Consider the following 26705-nt stretch of genomic DNA (forward strand, 5'->3'; position numbering starts at 1 on the left):
ATTCTTGGTTACATTTAGATGAATGGGTAGATGAGCGTATTCTAGGCTTTCTACCCACCCTTTCTTCAAAAGAAGGACCATCAGTCACCTTTGATTATGGTCACTTCTTAGCAAATGTAATTCATGAACAATTCCTTCAGTTTCTAACTGAAGGAATGTTCAGATACCCTTAAATTCTCATGTACATGTTTATGTTCTTTCAAACAGATAAGTTTCCATTCACAATGCAGAAGCTTGATCAACAAGGAGAGCCGCAATCAGTTGTATTGTGGACTTCCTTAATCAGAAGACAATTACAGGAATTCAGCTTCTCAGACTTCATAGATTAATTTGTGTATCCAGTAACTTGTTTGCTGAGTGGCCAGCAGGTTCCAAGGATTAATGAAGACATTCAAAAGGTTTTACAAATTAGTGAACAAGTGAAAACAGGGGACTGGTACCTTTACCAGTCATTCACAAAAATAAGAGTGTATGATTCAGAGTTGCCACCATATAAGATGCCTGTGTATTTTCCAATGAGAATATTTGCCTTGGAGTACATCAAGAAAATAATTCATTCTGATAACATCCATTTCGTGGCAGCCAAGAAGAAATCTCAGTTTCGGATCAAAACACAGATAAGACCTTTCATCTGCAACAATAGAGCAGCAGGAGAGGAAGCAGACCTCCTGCTGAAACAAATGAACTTCCCTCTTAGTTTCACTTGGTCTTATGACCCCTTTGGGGTAATTTCCAAGTTAAGAGTGGAACAAAAAGCCACACCCTATGTGCATACTTAGAGGCTAGAAATAGAGAAGTATATGAACCAACACACTTGGGTAGAAAATACATTCCAAGAGGCCGAGGAGCAGATAATTTCCAGGACAGCTTTAGAGACTCCCATAACCAGAGAAAAGAGAGATAAGAGACTGAGAGAGGATGATTCTGCATTAGTCACAGAAGTCTCAGCGAAAGAGTTCAAAATATACACTAAGAAGATTAAAATAGGCTCTAAAATAGACGTCCCATCACTAGAGGACACACCATGCACTAGTGGACTCTCAGGTTTGCAGAATTTTAAGTTGGACAGTGGTACCACAGAGTTCCCATCATCCTCAGCTACTAAAGAGATTCTAGCTACTATACCTCAAACACCGTAATCATCTACAAAGCAGAGGCAACTAGATATTTTTCAAAGATATAAGGAAATCAAGTAGAGGAATGAAGCCATTCATGATATTATATCTGCTCAATTCAGGAAGCAATCTTCCTCCATCCAGCATAGGCTTCCACATATGATACATAGAAGGGAAGGATGCATATGGAATTCTTGTAGGCCCAAGTCCCTCAACCAAAGTCAGAAACAGATTTCAAACAAACTACTTTTGAATTTGAGGCAAAGGATGCCCATCCTTTAGATCAAATAGATATGCACAGGCAAGCTGGACAGATGGTATATTCTACTTTCACACAGATTACTATCACTGCCTCTAAACTACAACTTACTTTGAATAATGTGCAGTCTCAACTGAAATTAGAGAAAGTGTCCTCACTTGCCAAAGATACCATAATCAAATACTTGGAGGAAATGGTGATCAAGGCAGGTTTTGATCATGACAATTCAAAATCTATGGAGTAGATAATCAAAAAGAAAAATGCTAACATAGTAGCCTTAAAGAAGCAATTGAAGTATCCAGCAACAGAAGACCCCCAGGCCAAGGAACTTGGAGAGACAGACCTACAAAAGGAATAGATGTTGAAGCTTCTAGTGGAACAAAGTGCACAGATCAATGCAATGGAAGCATAAATGGACAAGCTGATAAAGGAAAAGGAACAGAGTTCACAACTTGCGTTGGTTCCTCTTGATGCAGTTCCCATTGCATCTTTACTGCAAACAAGTTTCCCTATAGCAACCACGACAACAGGAACATCATCTTCTATTGTGCTTCCCGCATCAGTTGTAGATGACTCAGTTAAGTTTATTGAATTCATGGAGAGCTAAAGAAGCTAAGGCTGGAGGTAAAAGTCCTACAAGAACAAAGTACAAGATTTGAAAATTCCTTCATGAGAGAAATACAAAAGTCCCAAACATTGCCCCAGAGATTACAGAAAATGGAAAAGGACTGTGCCATGGGAAATGCATTGGCATAGGTAAAGGAGAATATCTAGAAAAGGATCAATAAAGACATGGAAGACATTTGGCCTTCAATCCAAATCATTTTCTAGCAACATGCGTTGATTGAATGGTCCAATGAAGCCATCGAGTAGGTCAAAAAACAACTGGAAGATAAACCCAATGAAGCCATTGAGCTTATCAAATTTCTAAACTCCAAAAACAGTCAGGAATTGGAAGAGTTGGAAATTGAAGACAGGACTAAAACGATTTTGGAAGTCAAGAAGTGTTGACTAAAAGAAATCTTATGAGACAACTTGAAGAGAGGAGTTGAATTATGAACACTGGTATATGGAAATTCTTCGCCAAGCTGGAGCCCCTCTACAAGAAAGGACTTCCAAACCTATTAGTTATTAGTGACAAGCTTAGGACATGGTCAGATTACAGTGAGAAAATTCTTACCAAGGCAAGAGATAGTTAAAAGGTTATAGCTGGAAGATTCAATATGACAGGAAAGGCGTTCTTGGAAGCATTGTCATATGATCTTGACATTCAGTATGCAATTCCAAATCTATTCATCACCTGGCCGACATTTGACAAATATATTGAAGTCGACGAAGTGTAGAGAAAGTTGATGAAGATGAATATCCCGAGTGAACAACGTTGGGATAAAATTTGTGAGTTATTGGAGTAAAAGGTGGTTTTAGAGGCACAGATTAGCATTACACCACATGCAAAATTTGAGCGCTAGACAACTAGCTATTCCACCATTTCAGTGCCACCAATTTAGACAGTTCGATTTTCCCTAATACCATTGTAATAAGTTAGATTGATTCAAATTTATTATTTTTAGATACATCCTAGTCATTCTGACAGGATATTTTTTGTAAATTAGTTATAAATACTTCAATTGTTGAAGTAATAGAGGTTGTTTTTTTATGAAGAACACTATTGTATATTTTCTAAAGCATCACCAGATTACCAGTAATACAAAAGCTCTTTCACGGGATTCTTATGTCAAGTTGTTGGTGAAGTGCATCTATCTGTCTTATGTGTTTATATTTCTTTCTTTATAGCACATATTTGTTTTCCAAGTCTAAATTATTCAATAGATAAATAAATGGCATAATTTGTTTAAATCTACACTCTGCACCTGGCTACGAATAATTTCTATGTTTTCTTCTAATCTTTAAATATAGAATTCAGGTAATAATGCTCCATATTTAAAGTGAACCTTAAATTTGTTCTTCCTTCTCCATTTCACAAACATTAAAGAATCCAGTTAGTTTGGCGACCCTGCCCTGTGAGATCTGTCTGTAGACACTACGGTCAATTTCTATTTTATGTAACAGACTCCATATCCCAATGGTAATCTAATTGTCAACCAACCATTCAAATACAAATCAAACCCCAAACTTCATAACTAGTCTAATATTCAATCAAACAAAGTTAAATCTTGCAGAGAGAGCCCTCTCTGAAGCTGGCAGGGCCGAGTCCCAGCTTCCAAAGTTGGTTTGTGGTTACCTTTGTGATCTTCTTCCGCAACCTCAAAAAATGACAGCGTGCTAACACCGTAATAAACCATGGATCACTAGGCCAACACAATAAACATGTAATAACGGGATCTACCATGATCTCCACAAGATCACTAGGCCAAAACAAGCATGCATGCAAATAGATTTGTCCACCTGCTCTGTGAGGAATTTTCCTATCTCCTAGTCTCTCAGGCTTTACCGCAATCCACAGTTTGATCCAAGGATCACTAGGACCTAAACTTAGACTCCACCCTCTAGCATTTATCGTATATCTCGCCATTCACTAGATAGGATTCCTAGTCCTAATCAAGGGCAACCACCTCTAGGATTTACCGTATATCCCACCATTAACCTATCGAGGATTCCTAGGCCCACCAAGGCACACAATACCTAACTTTACCGCAAGCCACAGTTCGGTTCAGGGGTCAATAGGCCAGTGACTTTACTGCAATCCACATTTTGGTTCAGGGATTACTAGACCATGTGTTCTTTCTTTCGGAGATATACCTCGCTTAGCTTTGAATCTGTCTCGCAATCCAACTCAACCAAAACATGAGAACCCCATCACACCATGGCTATCCAGAAATGACAAGGCTAGGTTGAAAACACTGTCACACCTTGAAAACCCCACGCCATAACAACAAATAACCATATGCAATATTATGCATGCCAAATCTAGCAAGGAAAACAGACAAGAAAATACATACATGAAAAAAAATCTGTTGTAGTTGCTTTATCATGATCTTCCTTGCTTGCTCCTTCTTTCCTCTTGCCTTCTTTGCCTTTCTTAATCCAATGCCAAAGTGCTCCAAGAAAACTGTAAGTGTCCAAGAGTGTGAGAGAGAGAGACAGAATAATGAGAGAGCTCCAAAACTGAACTGACAAAGGGTTACAAATTGATCCTCATAAGCCTTTTTATCAATTAGGCCTCTATTTTCTTCATTTTCCATTATTTTCCTTCATTTTCCTCCTCACCTACAACATGTGACCTTTCACATTCCTTTTCTCCTAATTTCCATTATTTTCATGAATAATTGTGCCAAAAATGCCATTTTGCCTTTCCAAAGCCTCTGCCATTGTCTTTGCCAATTTCGTTAGCCATAATAAACCAATGAACACCCACGCTAGGATGTCTTGCCCAACATTTAGCTTGGAATAAGTGTCCCATCAACCATGGTTATTATTTTTCCTTTATTAACTTTTATTACATGGAATTTTTACTAGGGTTATTACAGAACCCTCCCCCTTGGGGGACACCATCCTCAGTGTTAAAACACACATATACCTTAGAAAAAACCGTTGAAAACAAACATACTGCCCATGGAGCTTTATAACATAGCTCGATGCAGTATTTATAATGATCACCTGCTGAAAATCAAACCAACATGACAACATAACATCATAATAACATGACACTCATTCTACTTACTGGAGCTGTTAGCACTCAGTAATTTTCTGAGGTTACAGAAGAAAATCACAAAGGTAACCACAAACCTACTTTGAAATTTGGGATCTATCCCTGTCAGCATCAGAGAGGGCTCTCTCTGTAAGATTTAACTTTGTATATATTGAGATATTAGGCTAGTTATGAAGGTTGGGGGTTTGATTTATGAATCTGTTTGGTTGGAATAGCAAGGGAAGAGTAATTGGGCAATGGAGTCTACAAACTTAATGTTGAAAATAGCAACAATAAATGCTAAAAATAGCATTGCTATAAATAGCATTTCAGGATATACTCCAACTCTGTTGGAAACAGCAAAAAATAGAAATGCTAAAAATAGCGTTGATATAAATAACATTTTGGGGTATATTCCAATTTTGATTTGTCCTTGAATCAAAATTGAGAATTATAATTCGAATTTAGTCTCACCAGCTGTTTGTAACATAATTGATTAATTCTTCTTGAGTTAATTAGTTGGAGAAAATCAAACATGAAGTCTTTGTGAAGACATGCAACAGTTATCCCTTTGATTGAGGAAGTTATTAAGGAGATAAGGATGAGTTGTATTTGAGTTGTGATTAGTTGGCTTAGTTAACTGAGTTAAGTCTAGTTAAATTAGTTCCAAGTAGTTGGAGGAACTAATTATGAGTTCAATCAGTTAATGCATGCATGCATGCAACTATTGTTCTCCAGATAACTGAATATTCTCTCATAAATAACTCATGCATGTCAGTTCAGAGAAAGACCCAGTTGAGATTAAAGGAAGGGACAGTGTACTATCAGTTGGAGGAATTTTCCTATATAGGAAACTCATCCATGCAGAAGGAATTATCTCCTTCAGGATTGCGTAGTTATTTCAGAGGCCAGAGTTGTGTGTGAGGTGAGAATCACGCAGGTGGCAGCTGCAGGACCCAAAAGAAACTACGCAAGGAAATAGGAGGCTTGGAGGACTGAAGGAAGGCACAGGTGTTGTCTATTATGTCCATGAGCAGTAGTGAGGGATTGTACTGAGAGCTGGATAGTGAGCTAAAGATTTGTGTAATCCTGAGATATTTCCACTTGTATGATAATACATATAGCGAGGTTTTTAGCTGAGGCTTTCCCTAGAGTATTCTTATGTGTTTCATGTGTATGATTTCTTCTTCTCTGTTATGTGTGTTCTAATTGATCTTGCTCAAATTGATTAAGCTTCCGCAAAGTTTGATAGTAGAAGTGATCAAGTATTTTGCTTTAGTACATTGCATTATCAAGTGATCTGCAGTGAGAATTTCTACATGGTATCAGAGCTAGGTTTTGTAGGAAAAGTTCTATAGTTTATCGGAGCAAAGGTTATCATAGTTGTGAACAATTTACTAAGAAGAATTCGAATTTTGAAGTTTGGGGTTGTAGGTGCAAACCAAATTCACAAGATGGGACATTATGCAACTAATTTCCCATCGAAGAAGTCCAAGAAGGAATCCTTGAAAGGATTGGAAGGTGAGGCATTAGCCTCTTAGTTCGAAATGGAATTTACCCTCTTTGCATGCATGGTGTCATCGATGATGGGTTGTGTTTGGTATATTGATAGTGGATCCTCATTCCACGTGACCGACGATAAGAGTTTGTTCAGTACCTTGGAGGAGAAAGACCTCCAGATACTCATAGAGATGGGTGACGATGAAAGGTACTGTGTTTCAGGTGAAGGTACGGTTTCTTTTCAGAGGGAGCATGGAGCTTCTATCACCTTGACAGATGTGAAGTATGCACCTGGACTAAAGAAAAACCTGGTATCAATCGTGATGTTGGAGGACAACGGCTACGATGTTGTCTTCAGTAAGGGAAAGGTTTTCCTTAGACACATCACCATGGGTCAGGTGAAATAGATCGATTCACGGGTACAGAACCTGTATGCTCTTGAGGTTCAAGATGCATGCAAGGCCTTGAGGAGCAAGGCAACTCTTAGAGACTTTGTGGTTGAGAGGGAGAGTACATTACCTCTCAACATGCAGCACTAAAAGAAGTCTCAAACAATTGTGGAGGAGCCACAATTGGTCAAGCAACTTCAGGAGGTTGTGGAGCAGCCACAACTGGAAAACTGAGAGGAGATCGAGTGGAGGCATCCACTCATGCAAAGACCTCCAATAGGGGGAAATTTCGAGCCAAGTGGGCAGAGGGATCACATGCAGCCATACCTCCAGGTGTGAGGTGGGGCGATGTGAAGTGATAGTCTCAAGAAGGCTGAAATAGGGGTAAGATCCTTGAGGTACCCAACCTCTTTGATTAGACCTTACTACACGAGCCCCAACAAGGAGTAGCATGACTGGCTAAGTGGGTAGAGATAGACGTGGATGGAGTGGAAGAGGGAGCTTTAGCATCAGAGGGTGTTTCTAACCCAACAGGGAGGTTAGTTGGGAGATCAATTATTTACTTCTCAGTAACTGAGTTGCAGTGCAACAGTGGGGAGCACAATGCAACATGATGAGAGGAGGTGCAGTGCGGATGCATGCTGGGAGATAGGACCAGCAACAGCATGGATGCAGCAGGAGGAATCAGTGTGATTGATGTGGTCAGAGATAAAAGTGACGGAGCCTAGAGCAGTCAGATACTGAAGAGCACAGAGGTGTAGAGTTTTCAGTCGACAGAGGAAATAACAGTCAGAGACTTTGATGACAGAGGCATCATTCTGATTCAGCTTGGATATTTTTTGTTTCTAGAGTTGTTGGAGCAACAACACTTGAGAGAAGTGTTGCATGCAGAACATTCCAAAGGTTCATGATCGGGTTCGAGTTGAATGCCTTTCTTGTTGAGAGTGAGTGTTGAAAACAGCAACAAGGAATGCTAAAAATAGAAATGCTAAAAATAGCATTTCAGGATATACTCCAACTCTGTTGGAAATAGCAAAAAATAGAAATGCTAAAAATAGCATTGCTATAAATAACATTTCGGGGTATATTCCAATTTTGATTTGTCGTTGAATCAAAATGGAGAATTAAAATTTGAATTTAGTCTCACCAGTTGTTTGTAAAATAATTAATTAATTCATCTTGAGTTAATTAGTTGGAGAAAATCAAACATGAAGTCTTTGTGAAAACATGCAACAGTTATCCCTTTGATTGAGGAAGTTATCCCTTAATTAAGGAGATAAGGATGAGTTGTAATTAGTTAGCTCAGTTAATTGAGTTAAGTCCAATTAAATTAGTTCCAAACAGTTAGAGGAACTAATTGTGAGTTCAGTCAATTAATGCATGCATGCATGCAACTAGTGTTCTCCAGATAACTGAATATTCTCTCATAAATAACTCATGCATGTCAGTTCAGAGAAAGACCCAGTTGAGATTAAAGGAAGGGACAGTGTACTATCAGTTGGAGGAATTTTCCTATATAGGAAACTCATCCATGCGGAAGGAATTATCTCCTTCAGGATTGTGCAGTTATTTCAAAGGTCAAAGTTGTGAGTGAGGTGAGAATCACGCAGGTGGCAGCTGGAGGACACAGGAGAAACTGCGCAAGGAAATAGGAGGCTTGGAGGACTGAAGGAAGGCATAGGTGTTGTCTATTCTGTCCATGAGAAACAGTGAGGGATTGTACTAAGAGCTGGATAGCTTGTGAGCTCAAGCTTTGTGTAATCATGAGATATTTCCACTTGTATGATAATACAGATAGCGGGCTTTTTAGCTGAGGCTTTCCCCAGAGTATTCTTCTGTGTTTCATGTGTATGATTTCTTCTTCTCTGTTATACGTGTTCCGATTGATCTTGCTCAAATTGATTAAGCTTCTGCAAAGTTTGATAGTAGAAGTAGATCAAGTATTTTGCTTTAGTACATTGCATTATGAAGTGATCTATAGCGAGAATTTCTACAGTTAACAGGGATCTGTCTCAGATTTTCAAAGGAGTTTCACAAGGCAAGGTAGCTGAACTAACTAGGTCATTTATATTAAAATGAAATGGAGTGGAGGAAAAGGTATAAGTTCAATAGAAGTTAAAGATCAATTAAGAATTCTTTAACATGATATCAGAAGAAAACATAGAAATTAACTACAGCCAAAAGCAGAGTGTATTTCTCAGCAAATTCTGTTCATCAACTTTCTGTGAGATAATTCAAATTTCATAAAACATAAACATGGAAACAAAGGAATAACACCTAGACAATGAGAGAACCACTTCACCAAATAGTCCAACACATGAATCCTGTGAAGAATGTCCTTTTTATTACTGATAAGTCCACTGAGGCTTGAGAAACATACAATAACTTTCTTCTATACAAAATCCAACCTCTGTTACTTCAAATGATGAAGTATTTATATGTTTATTACAAAATATCTTGATTTAAAATATCAGGATTTGTTACAAATATCTTGAAACAAAATTCAAGATTTTATTACAAAAAGTATAAAAATAGACTAAATTGTTTAAACAAAATCAATGGGTCGAGTGTTGATGTTGTTTCTGGGCAATCTGGTAGTGACTAGGCCTTTAAATGAGCAAGGTTTTTATCTTGCTCGAAGATGTGTCACATTGTCCCACTATTCCATTGTGTTTTGTTTGAAGACTGTTGTGTTGAATATGCGATGTTGTTTATCTTGTTGTCCTCTATCCTTTTATTGTTGTTAAACACATGCTGAAAGTGTCCTCGTTGTCTTCTTTTCCTTTATTGTTTGCTGCTATTTTAACTTAATAATTTTCCCTTTTCATTAAATTAATTCCATTGATAGACTATTGGGAAATATCAGGAAATAATTTTTAATCAAAATATATCAGCAGCAAAGGGGCGATTTGTTTGCAAATCTCATTGCGATCTAATTTAACAATGAAAACTAGGGGGAACGATTCTTTCGAACTATGAATGGATACATGTGGAGGGGCCACATGGCAACTGGGGATTAGGGGAAATGAAAATAATCGGGACAATGAGTTATACAATTGCATGAATGGAGGTAGAGAGATGGAATAGTAAGTGGGAGGGGATTCATGTGGGAAAGGAGTGGGTTGAGCAGCTTCCAGAGGGGGGTGTAAGTGGTTAACGGTATTGAGAGGGGGGAAACGAAATCATGAAGGAGGGACAAGTAGCAGCGGGGAAAACCGCTTTTCCGAACCCCCACCCCCGCCACCCCATCGTCAAAGAGAAATATAGCGAGGGGGTCTGAAAAGGCTTAAGAGTCGTTGGATCAAAGCGGGGTTGTGATCAGGGGAGGTAAGGTGTGCACAGTTTAATCATGGGTGGACCTGACAACCCATTAAATTTACCGTATAATTTATCGAGTCCGGAGGGCTTATTGTAGTTGGCGAGTGAGACCTTTACCCTGTTCCATAGTGCTTTTTTGACGGACCGAACCTGATAGGCCATTAAGTCGCAATATATAAAATATCGCATTCAGCGGGACTTAACCACAAACCCGGACCCGAATCTTTTCAAAATCCAATTAATAATCCCGACAGGTCTAGAAAGGGGATCATTTATTGTATCGCAATCGCAACTAGGAGGAGGACCTTATGGGGGAGGGACTTAAAGTTGGTGTGATTCGTTGATTGCGATATCACAATCGGCGGGGGTAATCGGTAAGAACTTCATCGGCAAAGGGACTTATTGGCGGCTGAGACTTTATCACAATCGACAGCGGGAGTGTTATCACAATTGCGGATGGCACATGGTAATGGGGGGCTGACTATGGGATGGTGTGATATGTAATAACACGTGGTTGGTGGGTCAGGGCCGATTCTAAAAGCGAATGTGATTGCCTATGAGGATTGGTGACACGTGGCCCACAGGCTTGATTCATGTTATAATATATAGAGGGGTTTTTATATATAGTATATTATGTTGTAATACATTACAACGTAATGTATTATAAAAGGCTTTGCGGTACATTTAATGATATGGGGAAACAAGTAGACTTAAATGTATAGTAACAAATGGGAATGCGGCTAGAGTTTATGTATCAAATGGAGTATAATTAATGAAACAATATGAAAAATGGCTAGAGTTGGAATATCAATGGATTAAGGCTAGATTTTTTGGAAACAGGCATAAAATGGGCATGATGGGTTAATGGAAATATGGAAATGGGGTGATGGTTAGGTGGGTCCCAGTTAGGGTTAAAAATCATATTGCATATTCATAATGGGGGAAAAGGTTTTTTTTTTAAGATAAATGCAAATATAATTTAAACTGTAGCAGAAATAGTTCCCAGCTTTTATCTGCTTTTGAAGTCCAAACTTCATTCCGGCCTATCTTTCAATCCAGGAGTTGGATTTGGGCGTAGGATATACCGTTGGAAAGTTGCTTATAAAAAATTTCTAATGAAAACACCTATAGTGATCTGAAAATGGAATGTACTTGTTTAAGGGTGCAAGGTATCCATTTTCATTTATGTAAATGAGTGCACAAATACTCCAAGTTTAAATCTGCAAATTTGTGCACTTCTTATTTCTAATACAGAGATTGACTGTAGGGGCATTTACTGGATATGTCACCTCTAAAGAGAGGATGAGATCCAGAAGCTACCTGGCCCTCTACAGACTCTCCCTAAAGAAATAAAAAGTAAACACTCAAATTCAATTAAAAACAAGACCTTGTTGAACTTAACATTATGCAGAATCTTAGTTTGAAAGAGATGTATGTCTTTTCTTCTGTTTATGTGTTTTAGATTGATTTGTTTTAGCTGATATTAAACATATATATCAGACATATAAGGCAGCAAATAAACATTACACATAACAGTAAATTTAATAAGGAGTTCACCCCAATCTCGTGGGCTACGTCTCCTATGAGCTCTAGTCAACTAGACTTGGCTCTTTGGGATTATGGCTTGAATTCTTTTACAAGTTCCACACTCAACTCCAAAAGGTTACTGACAGAACCTATGGGTTTAGAAAAACCATATACATCCATGTCATGGTTGTCCTCTTTGTGCAGGCAAATCTAGGCTCCCTTGGACTTGATACCTTCAGTGGGTGCACTAAGCTTCTGAGAGATTCTTAATGGCACAAACTCCTTCAGAATGCTTCAAATGTCTATGAAACCTCTGCTACTGTCTCCAGCACATATCTGACATAAACAAATGACTGTTCATTTTCTCAAAATGAGCAGTACATCCCCAATCTAGGCCTTCTCCCATGGATGGCTTTGGGCTGCCTAAAACTTCTCTTCAACATCTCGGCCTTTATAAGTCTCCAAATGATTCTGAAAACACCTTCATTGGATTTAGAAGGTTCCTTACAGCAGAAATAGGCTTTTTTTCACTTCAAACAGATGATCCTAGCCCAGCACAGCTCAATCACTGAAATGGCCCTAGTGGCCCTGAAAGCTTCCCTGAAGCTAAACAATGACAAGAATGCCTCAACAGGAAAAACGAGCTGTAGAAATGGATTTAGAATGCTGAAAGCCTTTAGGAATGACCTTCGTTTCACATTCACTGGCTGCACACTTCCCAATGTAGCACCCAAATTGCTTTGGCCCTAGTGGCTCCTGGAATTTCCATGAAGCAAAATCACCTGCAAATGATCTCAGATCGTTGTGAAACATATGCCAATGGCTTCAAAAGGTCGAAGAGACCCAAAAAAAAAAAAAAAAATTAATTAAAAAAAAATCATCGAAAAAGGACTTTCCTAGCCAAAGTTATGGCTCATTGAAGATTTCCTCCAGTTTGGCCTAGAATCACTCTAGCTAACTGTAGTGGAAGATCAGTTAGCTCCGCTAATTATGGCAGGACCGCCCAAATTTGGCAGTCCGCCAAAAATCCCGCCAGACTAACCGTAATGGTTTGCTGGAACTACAGTTATATATTAAATACCACGTGAACAGTCGGCGGTTTAAAATCGGAGTTAGTACCGAACCATTGAATTAACGTTAAACGGAACTGTATGTTAACTCTGGATTTCTTACATGTGAACGCCAACTCTTAAGCGGTGACCGTTGTTTATGGCACTGGCGGTTATGGTAAGGCCCACGGTTCCGGGAGAGAGGTCACATATACATGGGGGCTGGCCCCCTTCGACCTTGCCCTTAAACAAATTCAAACTTTAAGAAAAGTTTTTTCCGCACCTTAAACATTTCCGGTGCTCATGGTTCAACAGTAAAGCGTGGGAGTGTTATAAGGCAGGTCATGTGTTCAAACATCTCCGCTACCGACTTTTTAACGTATGCCAAAAAATTGTGCTGACGTGCAACCTGCCATTCATGGCCCAAAACAAAATATTCCAAAGAATATCCTATTTTAATTTATTTATTTTTTAAAATTCAAAATTTCAATGTTATGGGCAATTCTTCTTTTTGGCATAACTTTCTCATACGGCGACCGTTTTCCGAACCGTTCACGGCGCCGGAATCAGGAAGACAAGCTCTATCCAGTCGTTTAGGTTCAAACTAGTTCTAAGCACTTTCATTTTTGACCATTTTACGACACTTAGTCCTGAGCTCCTGATCACACCTCCCAAATGAGAGGCTTTTGGTCCCCAAAAGCTTACTAAATCTCTGAACTAAACTGTATAGCATTTGAGAGAACACAAACATCCTCTTCCATTCAGCCAAATGAACATACTTATGCCAAAATGTTCTGCCTTATCAACTGTCATCATGACGAATGTTGCTACATAAGCCAAGTACTTGTCGAATCCCAACCAAGCTTGCTCACCAGACAAACTGAAAATTTGCAGAAACCAGCAATGAAACTTGCTGATATTCGAGCCCTCTTTGCTTGCATGCTTTTCCAGCTCATAGAATTGTGCACTGCTTTGCACCAAATTCTTTCTCTGCACCAAATAACACCAAAGGTACTTGTGCAACAAGACAATCATCAATAACAAGTTGTCTTTAAATATACTGAACAATGGACTTAACCATCAACATAGCAAGTGTGTACACAACTGACACAAGTCGAGAAAACATGTGCACCACAATCGACACAAGTCGATAATCAAAGTGCGACACAATCGACCAACAACAAGATACATTTACAACCACATGCATGTATCATGTACAATGAACTATATACAGTTTGAAAAATACACCTACGACATCTATGTACAGGTGTAACTTCAACTCTTCTTTTCTAAGACCAACAGGTACATCAACCCAATAAACAACATGTGGGTGACAAGAGCTGAAATGAAAAAATTGCTCCATGGCGAGATTTTGCAACAACAAAACAAAACATGCATACATCCAATGTTTGTATGTACAAAAGGAGTACGTCTTACTGTGTCAAGAAGTCCATCCAGTTCTTACCAAGCCACTTCAATGGTGATTTTTGCTGCTGCAACTTTTCCTCATGTGAAACTTCCCTTTCCACATCAATAATAGAATCCATGATTCCACCTTTTCCAATCTTCTTGTCCTCTTGCTGCATGTGTGTGGGACGACGAGTTGGATGTAAAGTCCAACAATGAAAGACAACATGTCCCTTCTTTTGGCAGAAAGTGCAAATCTTATGCACCTTCTTTGAAGGTAGTCTTTGCTTCATCTGTTCCCTATATGCTTTCTTCCTCATCCAGCATCTTGAAACATGATGATTAAATTGACCACAATATGTACAAGGAAACTTTCTTCCATGAAAGCATGTAAAATTTTCATGCCTTGCAGAAACATAATCAAATCGATCATGAGTATATTTATACCTCTTATTCTTCTTTGCATGTTCATCCTTTTTTCCTCCATGAGGAGATGAACTAGTAGAGGCTTCAGCTTTCAATTGCATACTAACATCATCGTTCTTGTCGTGAAAACTGCCTAACATTGCATGCTTGCCATAAGCTGCATGTCTACCATCTTCTTGCTGCAAAAAAGGCTTCAAACAATGGCAATCGTCTTTGAAACAAATTTGACATATTTGTCTCATGGAACTTGGAAGAAAAGTTCTCTTTGAATTAACCTCATATGCCTTCATGGCTCTTGAGTCTTCACCATAATCTTGCACATAACCCAGTCCAAGATTCTTGGATCGTTCCTCAACAGAAATGGGTTCAATCATGCCCTGTGCATACTTTCCTAATCCTTTGCCTTCATAACCCATATTAATCATGAGCTTGGATCCTATTCCCCTTGTATGCTTTTTGAAAGATCCTACACATCTTTCTGAAGAGGAAACTGAAGACAAATGAGAATGGATTACCTCTTTCTCAAGCATGTTCTTGGTCAAAGCCTCTTGGGCTTGATGAAGCTGCAACTCCATATCATGCAATCTTTGAAGAATTTCTTCCTTCTCCTGCTTCATGGCCAACAATTTCTCATGAAGCACTGTGCTTTCTCTTCTATCCTCAAACAGGATCTACATCATATCCTTCAAGATAAGGAATTCACGCTTCATATCCTCATCAAATAACCTTGTGAAGGAGAAATCTTCACTTGAAGAAGTTGTCATTGTGATGTCAATGAACCAATTAACTTCAATAATGTGCTTAAAGCTTTTCAATACAAATGACAAAGCTTTTCACCCAAATGTCTTTACAACCATCACATTCAAGCAGCCAACAATACACAAATAGTGAAAATCTTGTTGTGATTTTCAAGTCCTTTGGGGTAAGGAAATATCTGCTATTCCTTTTTTTCTTCTCTAATACTTAGCTAATCAATGGCTATCCCCAAACTTCAGCAAACTCAAACAACATGTAATTTGCAAAACAGTAAAGTAGTCAATCTTCAACACTGCTTAAAACACCTTTCAAGCTATACAATCAAGCTACTGTGATGTCAATCAAGCAAGCCAAGTGCTCTGATACCAACCTGATCTGAAAATGGAATGTACTTGTTTAAGGGTGCAAGGTATCCATTTTCATTTATGTAAATGAGTGCACAAATACTCCAAGTTTAAATCTGAAAATTTGTGCACTTCTTATTTCTAATACAGAGATTGATTGTTACTGGATATGTCACCTCTAAAGAGAGGATGAGATCCAAAAGCTACCTGGCCCTCTACAAACTCTGTCTAAAGAAATAAAAAGTAAACACTCAGATTCAATTAAAAACAAGACCTTGCTTGAACTTAACATTATGCGGAATCTTAGCTTGAAAGAGATGTATGTCTTTTCTTCTGTTTATGTGTTTTAACTTGATTTGTTTCAGATGATATTAAACATATATATCAGACATATAAGGCAGCAAATAAACACTACACATAACAACAAATTTAATAAGGATTTCAACCCAATCTCGTGGGCTACGTCTCCTGTGAGCTCTAGTCAACTAGACTTGGCTCTTTGGGATTATGACTTGAATTCTTTTACAAGTTCCACACTCAACTCCAAAAGGTTGCTGACTGAACCTATGGGTTTAGAAAAACCATATACATCCCTGTCATGGTTGTCCTCTTTGTGCAGGCAGATCTAGGCTCCCTTGGACTTGATTCCTTCAGTACGTGCACTAAGCTTCTTGGAGCTTCTTAATGGCACAAACTCCTTCAGAATGCTTCAAATGTCTCTGAAACCTCTACTATTGTCTCCAGCACATATCTGACATAAACAAATGACTGTTCATTTGCTCAAAATGAGCACTGCATCCCTAATCTAGGCCTTCTCCCATAGATGGCTCTGAGCTGCCTGAAACTTCTCTTCAGCATCTCAGCCTTTAGAAGTCTCCAAATGATTCTGAAAACACCTTCATTGGATTCAAAAGGTTCCTTAAAGTAGAAATAGGCTTTTTTTTCACCTCAAACAGATGAACCTAGCCCAACACAACTCAATCACTGAAATGGCCCTAGTGGCCCTGAAAGCTTCCCTGAAGCTAAACAGTGAGAAGAATGCCTCAACAGGCAAAACAATCTGTAGAAATGGATTCAAAATGTTGAAAGCCTTCAGGAATGACCTTCATTTCACATTCACTGGCTGCACACTTCCCAATGCAGCTCCCAAATTGCTTTGGCTCTAGTGGCTCCTGGAACTTCCACGAAGCAAAATCACCTGCAAATGACCTCAGATCGCTATGAAACCTATGCCAATGGCTTCAGAAGGTCGAAGAGACCCAAAATAAAATAAAAAACGTCCAAAAAGGACTTTCCTGCCCAAAGTTATGGCTCATTGAAGATTTCCTCCAGTTTGGCCTAGAATCACTCCGACTAACTGTAGTGGAAGATCAGTTAGCTCCGCCAATTATGGCGGGACCGCCCAAATTTGGCGGTCCGCCAAAAATCCCACCAGACTAACCGTAATGGTTTGCTGGAACTGCAGTTATATTAAATACCATGTGAACAGTCAACGGTTTAAACTCGGAGTTAGTGCCGAACCAATGAATTAACGTTAAACGGAACTGTATGTTAACTCTGGATTTCTTGCATGTGAACGCCAACTCTTAAGCAGTGACCATTGTTTATGGCGCCGACGGTTATGGTAAGGCCCACGGTTCTGGGAGAGAGGTCACATATACATGGGTGCTGAGCCCCTTCGGCCTTGCCCTTAAACAAATTCAAACTTTAAGACAAGTTTTTCCGCACCTTAAACATGTCCGGTGCTCATGGTTCAACGATAAAGCGTGGGAGTGTTATAAGGTAGGTTGCGTGTTCAAACCTCTCCGCTGCCGACCTTTTAACGTATGCCAAAAAAATGTGTTGACATCATGATGATGTCACTCGGGCCACGTGGCGGCTCTGGGCCTGCCACGTGGCAACCTACCATTCATTGCCCAAAATGGAATATTCCAAAGAATATTCTATTTTATTTTTATTTTTTTTAAATCAAAATTTCAATGTTATTGGGAAATTTTTCTTTTTGGCATAACTTTCTCATTTGACGACCGTTTTCCGAACCATTCACAGCACCGAAATCAAGAAGACGAGCTTTATCCGATCGTTCAGGTTCAAACCGGTTCTAAGCACTTTCATTTTTTACCATTTTACGACACTTGGCACTGAGCTCTTGATCATATATTCTGATATGATCCAAACATTTTCATGCAAAAAATCTCCTCAAATCCTAATACTTGGTGTCTCTTTGGAAATAATTTTGCAGGATGAAATATTATTTACAACATCTCAAACATAATAATGATCAACTATAATCAAGCAATCCTATAAAAATTATAGGACCCTAACATGAGCTTTATAACATAGCTCATGGCAGTATTCACATCCATAGACATATGTACATATATCAAACATCACTAAAACATGTACCAAAAAAATGTACCAAAGACATATACCACAACATCCACTCAAACAACAAATAAGGAAGGATATATAGACTGCATTTGATATGCCATCTCCCATGTAGCTTCATCGGGCCCAAATTGCTTCCATTACACTTTAATCTGCTTGATTGCTCAGTTCCAGAGCATGAACACCTTTCTCTACAATATACATTGAGGCTCCAACTAGAATTTTCCATATGGCTCCACCAGCAATACATACTAGTCAATCACATGATCAACATCTTTAACCTACTTCTTAAGTAATGACACATGTAAAACATCATGGACTTTCACTGTCAGAGGCAATGCAAGTCGATAGGCTACTGGCCCAATCCTCTTAATAATCTTGAAAGGTCCACAAAATTGTGGTGCCAGCTTGGCACATGATCCAATCTGCAAGGAGCTCTTCTTCAGTTTGATGTGCAAATACACCTATTCCCAACTTGGAACTCCTAGAACAACTTGTTCCAATCTGCATAGATTTTCTTCCTATCCTATGTTGCTTTCAAATTCTTCTTGATTACTTGCATTTCCTGCTCCATGTCTACCAACATGTTTGGACCAATCAACACCTTGTTAACTGGATCACTCCAACTAGTGGGAGTATTACAACTTTGCCCATACAATGCCTCAAATGGACTCATCCTCAAGGATTCCGGATACCCATTGTTGTAAGTGAACTCTACCAATGGAAGATACTCTTCTCACTTTTGTTGTCGATACATCACGTACATGTTCAACGTGTCCTCCAATATCAAGTTTACCCTCTCTGTCTGTCCATTTGTCTGCAGATGATAAGTTGTATTGAAGGCCAACTCTGTGCTCAAACCTACAAACAACTCCTTCCAAAACTTGGAAGTGAACTTTGCATCCCTGTCTGACACAATATTCTTTGTAACACCATGCAATATGACCACATCTCCTATGAACACCTATGCTATATCACTATCTGAATACGTAGTCTTCACTGGAATGAAGTGTGCGAACTTTTTCAACCTGTCCACCACAACCATGATGGAATCATGTTGTCTCATTGTCCTTGGCAATCCCATGATAAAGTATGTAACACCCTCCTCACACATCTACCCAAGAAACCAACCAATTGGGGTAAACATGTGACTGAGGCTACTACGCTTGGATTCAACCTCCTATGTGACCTTAAGGAAGTGGTATCAACAAAACACATCAACCAACCCAACAACATCAGTAACATAACCCTCAGGAGACATGTTAGCCACTCAGACATCATATCCTTGGGTCCCACTAATGTTCTGGACATCTTAAGCCTCAGTCGCTCTCGTGCTATAGGAATGACAACAAACAGAAATCCAAAGTCGCTCTCATAGGCTTGTCTGCCAGCGTCTAGAGACCCAATTTGCCAGTGTTATGCCAACGACCCCGGGATTTGAGCCACTTTTTTAGGAACAGAGCTCGGGACACTGCCCAGAATGGAATGATAACTCAGGAACAGTAAAAGAACAATGAAAAAATGATGCAAAAACAATAAGTTAAACAAGACCTTAATCAAACCCCTACTAGCCATGTCAAGCATTTCATCAAACATATCATCAACAAGTAACCTACAGGTGTAAACAACAAAAATAAGCGTAGGGTTATCATACTTATCTCATAATCTCTATGAACCATTGTTCCCTCATGTCATTTGTTTCATTATCATCTATTAGGCCATAGATACAATATCCATTCATTTACAAGTAAAAACATGCTGAGAGTCATACATAGTTGTTGCCATAAAACATACATATAACCAGCATAATAGGAACAGAAATATCATAAGCATATCAGCCATAAAATCCACATATATATTGGTACATTTACACATGAAAATCAAGGGAATTAATTTCTCATTAATGAATGCATAAAACCAACTGGAGATTGGGTTACCACGTTCCACCCGACCATAGAATGGTTAAGCCAAATCTCTCTGCATCCATTCACCCCCGTGCCATATTCCAAGCGTGAATGTGGGACTCATAGAACACACCAAAAACACCAAATAAGCATGGATGCCACCGAAGTCCTCCACCTTCACCGTGAGGAATTTGAGTGCCTCCTAGTCTCTCAGGCTTTACCGTAATCCACAGTATGATCCAGGGATCACTAGGCCCTACATTGAGACACACTCTCCAGGATTTACCATACATCCCATCCAGGGACTACTAGGCCCAATAAAGAGAGATCCACCTCTTGGATTTACTATATATCCCTCCATTCAGAGGCAAGGATTCATAGGCCCACCGAGGCACACAATCTTGGATTTACCACAACCCATAGTCTGACGCAGGGGTTACAAGGCTAGTGGCTTTATTGTGATCCACAATCCAGTTTAGGGACCACTAGGCCATGTGTTTTTCATTCCGGAGATCCACCCCACTCAGCTTCAAATCCATCCGACCATCCCACAAAAACCGAATATGAGAACCCGTCTCATCAAAGCTATTGGGAAATGTCAAGGCTAGGCTGAAGAACACTATCACACCTAGAAATACCCATGCCATGGTAGAAAAGAACCACATGCAATCCCATGCATGCCAAATATAGCAAGGAAAATACACATGCAAGTTGATACCTGCAATGAAGCATGTTGTAGCTGCTTGAATTCGCCTTTCCCTACTTGATCTTTGCTTCCTCTTGCCTTCTTTACCTTTCTTTCTCCAATGCCAAAGTGCTCCAAGAAACTCTAAGCGTCCAAGAGTGAGAGAGAGAGAGAGAAAGAATAATGAGAGAGCTCCAAAACTCAACTAAAAAAGAGTTACCAACTGATACTCAGAAGCCTCTTTATGAATGAGGCCTCTATTTTCTTCATTTTCCATGATTTTCCTTCAATTTCCTCCTCTCATGCAACTTGTGACCTTTCACTTCCCTTATCTCCTAATTTCCATTAATTTCATAAATAAATGTGCCAAAAATGCCATTTTTCCTTTCCAAAGCCTTATCCATTGCCTTTGCCAATTTCCTTAGCCATAAACAACCAAGTGAACACCCCCTAGGATGCCTTGCCCAACATTCAGCTTGGAATAAGTGTCCCATCAAACGTGGTTATTATTTTTAACTTTTATTACATGGAATTTTCACCACGGCTAATTACAAAACCCTCCCCCTTGGGGGCACCATCCTTTATGTTCAATCACACATATACCTCAGCAAACTGCTGGAAAGAAGACACACTGCTCATGGAGATTTATAGCATAGCTCGTTGCAATATTTTCAAGGATCATCCTGTTGAGTGCCAACCCACATCACATCATGATAACATAGTAACATGACAACATAATCATAATGACATGACACCCATACCACTTAATGGTGCTTTATAACATAGCTCATGGCGGTATTTACATCCATGTACATATGTACATATCGCAATATCACCAAAACATATACCAAGACATCATATCAAAACATATACCAAAACACCATATCAAAACATATACCAAAACACCATATCAAAGCATGTACCAAAACACCATCTCAAAACTGCTTTGCCTCAATTAAAAAACAAGGAAGGATACATAGCCCACATCTGGTCCTCCATCTCCCATGTAGCTTCATCGGGCACAAAGTGCTTCCATTGCACTTTAACTTGCTCGATTGCTCGGTTCTGGAGCATGAACACCTTTCTTTGCAATATAAAATGAGGCTCTGGATGGAATTCTCCATCTGGTTCCACCTGTAATACAGACCAGTCAATCACATGATCAACATATTTAATGTACTTCTTAAGCAAGGACAGATGGAAAAAAAATCATGGACTTTCACTATCGGAAGCAGTGCAAGTCGATAGGCTATTGGCCCAATCCTCTCAATCATACTGAAAGGTCCACAAAACTGTGGTGCTAGCTTGGCACAAGATCCAATCTGCAAGGAGCTCTTATTCGGTTTGATGCGCAAGTACACATGTTCCCCAACTTGGAACTCCCTAAACAACCTGTTCTGATCTACATAACTCTTATGCCTATCCTGTGTTGCCTTTAGATTCTTCTTGATCACTTGCATTTCATGTTCCATGTCTACCAACATATTTGGTCCAATAAGTACCCTGTTAACGGGATCACTCCAATAGATAGAAGTGTTACAACTTCGCCCATACAATGCCTCAAAAGGACTCATCCTCAATGGCTCCTAATAACCGTTGTTGTATGCGAACTCTACCAAGGGGAGATACTCTTCCCACTTCCATTATTGATGCATCACATACATCCTCAACATGTCCTCCAATATTTTGTTGACCCTCTATGTCTGTCCATCTATCTATTGATGATAAGTTGTACTGAAGACCAACTCTATGCCCAAACTTGCAAATAACTACTTCCAAAATTTTGAAGTGAACTTTGCATGCCTGTTTGACACAATCTTCTTTGGAACAGCATGCAACCTGAACACGTCTTTAATGAATACCTGTGTTACATCCCTAGATGAGAATGTGGACTTCACTAGAATGAAGTGCGCAACCTTGGTCAACCTGTCCACAACAACCATGATGGAATCATGTTGTCTCACTATCTTTGACAACCCTATGATGAAGTCCATGGAAATGACTACCCATTTCCACTATGGAATTCCGATCGGTTGTAGCAGTCCACCTGGATGTTTGCACTCTGGCTTCACTCGCCGACAATCAAAACACCTAGACACAATCTCTGCTACATCCCTCTTCAAATTCGGCCAATATTAAAAAAAATTCACTGCAATCAATGTCTTATGATAACCCGAGTGACCTAAATAAGGTTTTGCATGAAACTATCTCATGATCACCTTCTTGAGCTCACTTCTATCTGGCACATATATCTTGTCTATGAATCTGACCACTCCATCCAATGTAAAACAATAATCCATATCCTGTGCACCTGTGCCTGTATTGCCACATGTACCTGCACCTGCACATGTACCTGTACATGTAATATCACATGTATCGTACCAGCACCATGCTGCAACATGTGCACAATCTCCATATACCTGACATCTTGCTGACCTACCTGCAAGATCCTATCTTGTAAGTCTGTCCCATAGGATCTCAAAGTTTCCAAGTGATTTACCTGTATCTGCTTGCTAAGAGCATCCACCACCTTGTTCTCTTTACGTTTAATGTATCTAATCTCGAAATCAAACTCATTGATTGTGTCCAACCATCTAGCCTTCCTAGCGTTCAGATTCAGTTGGTCAAACAAATATATTAACACAATATGATCACTCATAAGTACAAACCTCTTGCCAAGAAGATAGTATCTCCACATCTTCAATGCATGTATGATTGTTGCTAACTCAAGATCATGTGTCAGGTAGTTCTGCTCGTGCTCATTTAGTTTATGGGACTCATAGCATACCACTTGTCCATATTGCAAAAGGACTCCACCAAGTCCTCTCTTGCAAGCATTTGTACATACTACAAACTCCTTGTCCAGATCTGCAATCTGTAGCACTGGTGCATGTGTCAACAACTGCTTAAGATGCTTAAAGCTATCCTCACACTCCTCTGTCCATTCAAACTTCTTACCTTTCCTCTGCAATGATGTAATAGGATAAGCAATCTGTGAGAAGTTCCTAATGAACCTCCTATAGTAACTGTCAAACCCATGAAAGATCTCACCTCATCCACTCTTAGGATCTACCCACTCCATGATGGCCCTTATATTCTCTTGATCTACTGCAATGCCTTCCTTAGAGACAACATGCCCCAAATAGTGCACCTCAGTTTGAAAGAAACTACACTTGTTGAGCTTAGCATACAACCGATGCTCTCTCAACAACCTCAACACTACTACTAAATGCTCGACATGCTCTTCCTCATTTTTAGAATATACCAATATATCATCAATGAACACAATAACAAACTTATCCAAACACAGATGCAACACACTATTCATCAAGCACATAAATGTAGCTGGAGCATTAGTCAAGCCAAATGGAACAAAAACAAACTCATAATGCCCATACCTAGTCCTGAATGCAGTTTTGTAAATGTCCTCCTCTTTGATGTGTACCTGATGGTATCCTAATCTCAAGTTGATCTTAGAGAACACTACTGCTCCCTTCAACTGATCGAACAAGTCATCGATCCTCGAAAAAGGGTACTTGTTCTTGATGGTCACTTTGTTCAATTGCCTGTAGTCAATGCATAATATGAGAGTTCCATATTTCTTCTTCACAAACAAGACCGATGCACAACAAGGTGATACACTTGGCCTAATGTATCCCTTGTCCAACATTTTCTTCAACTGTAATTTTAACTCGACCACTCAGGTGTGCTCATCCTGTAAGGTGCTTTTGATGTTGGAGTTGCGCCTAGCACTAACTCAATCGAAATTCTAGCTCCTTATGAGGTGGTAACTCTGTAATGTTCTAAGGAAATACATCTTGAAATTGATGCAAAACTGGGTACCTGCTCAACACATCTGCATCCTCAACCTCCTTACCCCTCTCAGTAGAAATTTGCACTACAAATAACACACACCCTTTCCTACAGCTACGCTTTTCTTGCATAGTTGTCACCATCCTAACTGATGTGGCTTTCTTCTTACCCTGCAAGACCCTTGGTTCCCCATTGTCATCAACACACTCAATGGCTTTGTCATAACATTCTACCTTGGTTCGAGGAAGATACAACCAATCCATGCCCAACAACATATTGTATGATCCCAATGGTAGTACATTTAGATGTGTTGCGGTAGGCATACCATTCAAATAAAACGCACAAGCTCTTACCCAATGATGCACTCGATCCTTTGTACATGTAGCCAACTACACTTACCAAGACTCTGCATGCAACTCTTTACTTAAACCATACTAATCCACCAATTCAGGACTAACATAGCTATATTTAGATCCAGGGTCAGTCAAAGTAGAACTAACTTGACCACAAATCTTATCGTCCATCTCAATGATAGATGCCTGGTGTTTTGCATGTCTGTTGTCCACTGCTGCATAAATACGAGAAATGCTCTTCCCAACATCCCCAACAAACTGTGCCTCATATGCATTGTATATATAAGGCCTACCACCCTGATGTTGTGAACAATCTCTCCTAAGGTGCTCCTCTCCACATGTCCAACACTCCAACTAACCAATGCCCTCACCTCTATGTTCTTGATGTGACCCATGTCCCTGTCTAGCTGCATTGAACTTCTTTTGTGGTGCCATATTTTCTTTCCCATCTGCATTTTGAGGCCTTGTTCTCTTAGGCTGCCATTTACCTTTAACTTGTCCTTCCCTTTCCATCCCTACTGAGATTCATTCTTACGCTTTGACTGTTCATAGCGATTCTTCAATTTCCCAATGACTTCCTCAAGTGACCGAGGGTCATCATACTCAATTCGATCTCTAAATGCTAATAGAAAACCACTGACAAATCTTTGAACCTTAGCCTTCTCATCTGTAAGATAAGGTACATGCCTTAATAGATCTAGAAACTTGGTCGTGTACTCTTCATCTGTCATTGACCCCATCTTTAGCTCATATAATTCTTTGGCCTTATTGTTGTAGTACCTCTCTGACAAGTGATTCTTCCTGAAAATCCTCTTGAACTCCTGCCAACTCAAATCATTTGTCCTAATGTATCTAACCCGCTTAACATCTTCCCACTAGATGTTTGATTTACCTTTCAAGCTGAAGATAGCTATTATAGCCTTCATTTTATTTGTCTTTTCATGCAACTCAAAGAATTTGTTCATCCCAAGTATCGAAGCCTCTGCATTTTCTGACTTCTTCACAACTCCATCAAAAGTAGGTGGTTTTTCTTTCTTGAATTCATCCGGTAAGTATCTCCTATCATTCCTCATGTAGGGATGATAGCAATGACAATCATGATGTCTATTAGAACCAAAAATAGAATAATACATCTGCTCATCACCCCTTCTATTCAGAGTGTCCAACAACCTACCATATCTCATCGTATCAAATCTATCCAACCTGTGTCTACCAGGAGACCTACTACCATATGACCCATTAGTTCTATCCTCATGTCCCACTAATCCAAATTGGCCCTTGTCGCTGCAATTCTGACAAACTCTGAAAAAGTATTGCATTAACCTTTTCTTGTTTCTCTTGTGCCTGTATGATAAGGTCATTATCGGCCTTATAAATATTTATCTCTTCCTTAAAGCTTCTTAGTGTATCTGCCAAATCAGAAGAGTGACCCACACCACATTGCTTATCTGATACCTAGGGAGATTCTATGTATTCTCCCACCTTGCTAGCCATTTGATATCTTTCCTATAATGCATAATATGTCAGATAAACCAAATCACAATAAATCAACGTACCTTTGTATAGTTTAGGGAGGATACCTTGTCTGCAAGATCATCAAATCAACGTGATACATGTATAACAAAATCATAATAGTATATAGACATATAACAAGTAAGTGCATCAATGCATAAACATCAGTCTAGCTAGGGTCCAGTCATCAATGCAAGGCCATATCAAAAATGCATGCTATGACCTCATGCATGACAACAACCATTACTCGATTGTACACATTGCCACATGCAACCATCAACATGAATAAGCAATGCCAAATAAACTACACA

Source organism: Pinus tabuliformis, chromosome 6 (genome assembly GCF_031772625.1).
Source record: "Pinus tabuliformis cultivar Carrire ecotype Pingquan chromosome 6, CPIR1, whole genome shotgun sequence".
In the NCBI taxonomy this organism is placed as follows: domain Eukaryota; kingdom Viridiplantae; phylum Streptophyta; class Pinopsida; order Pinales; family Pinaceae; genus Pinus; species Pinus tabuliformis.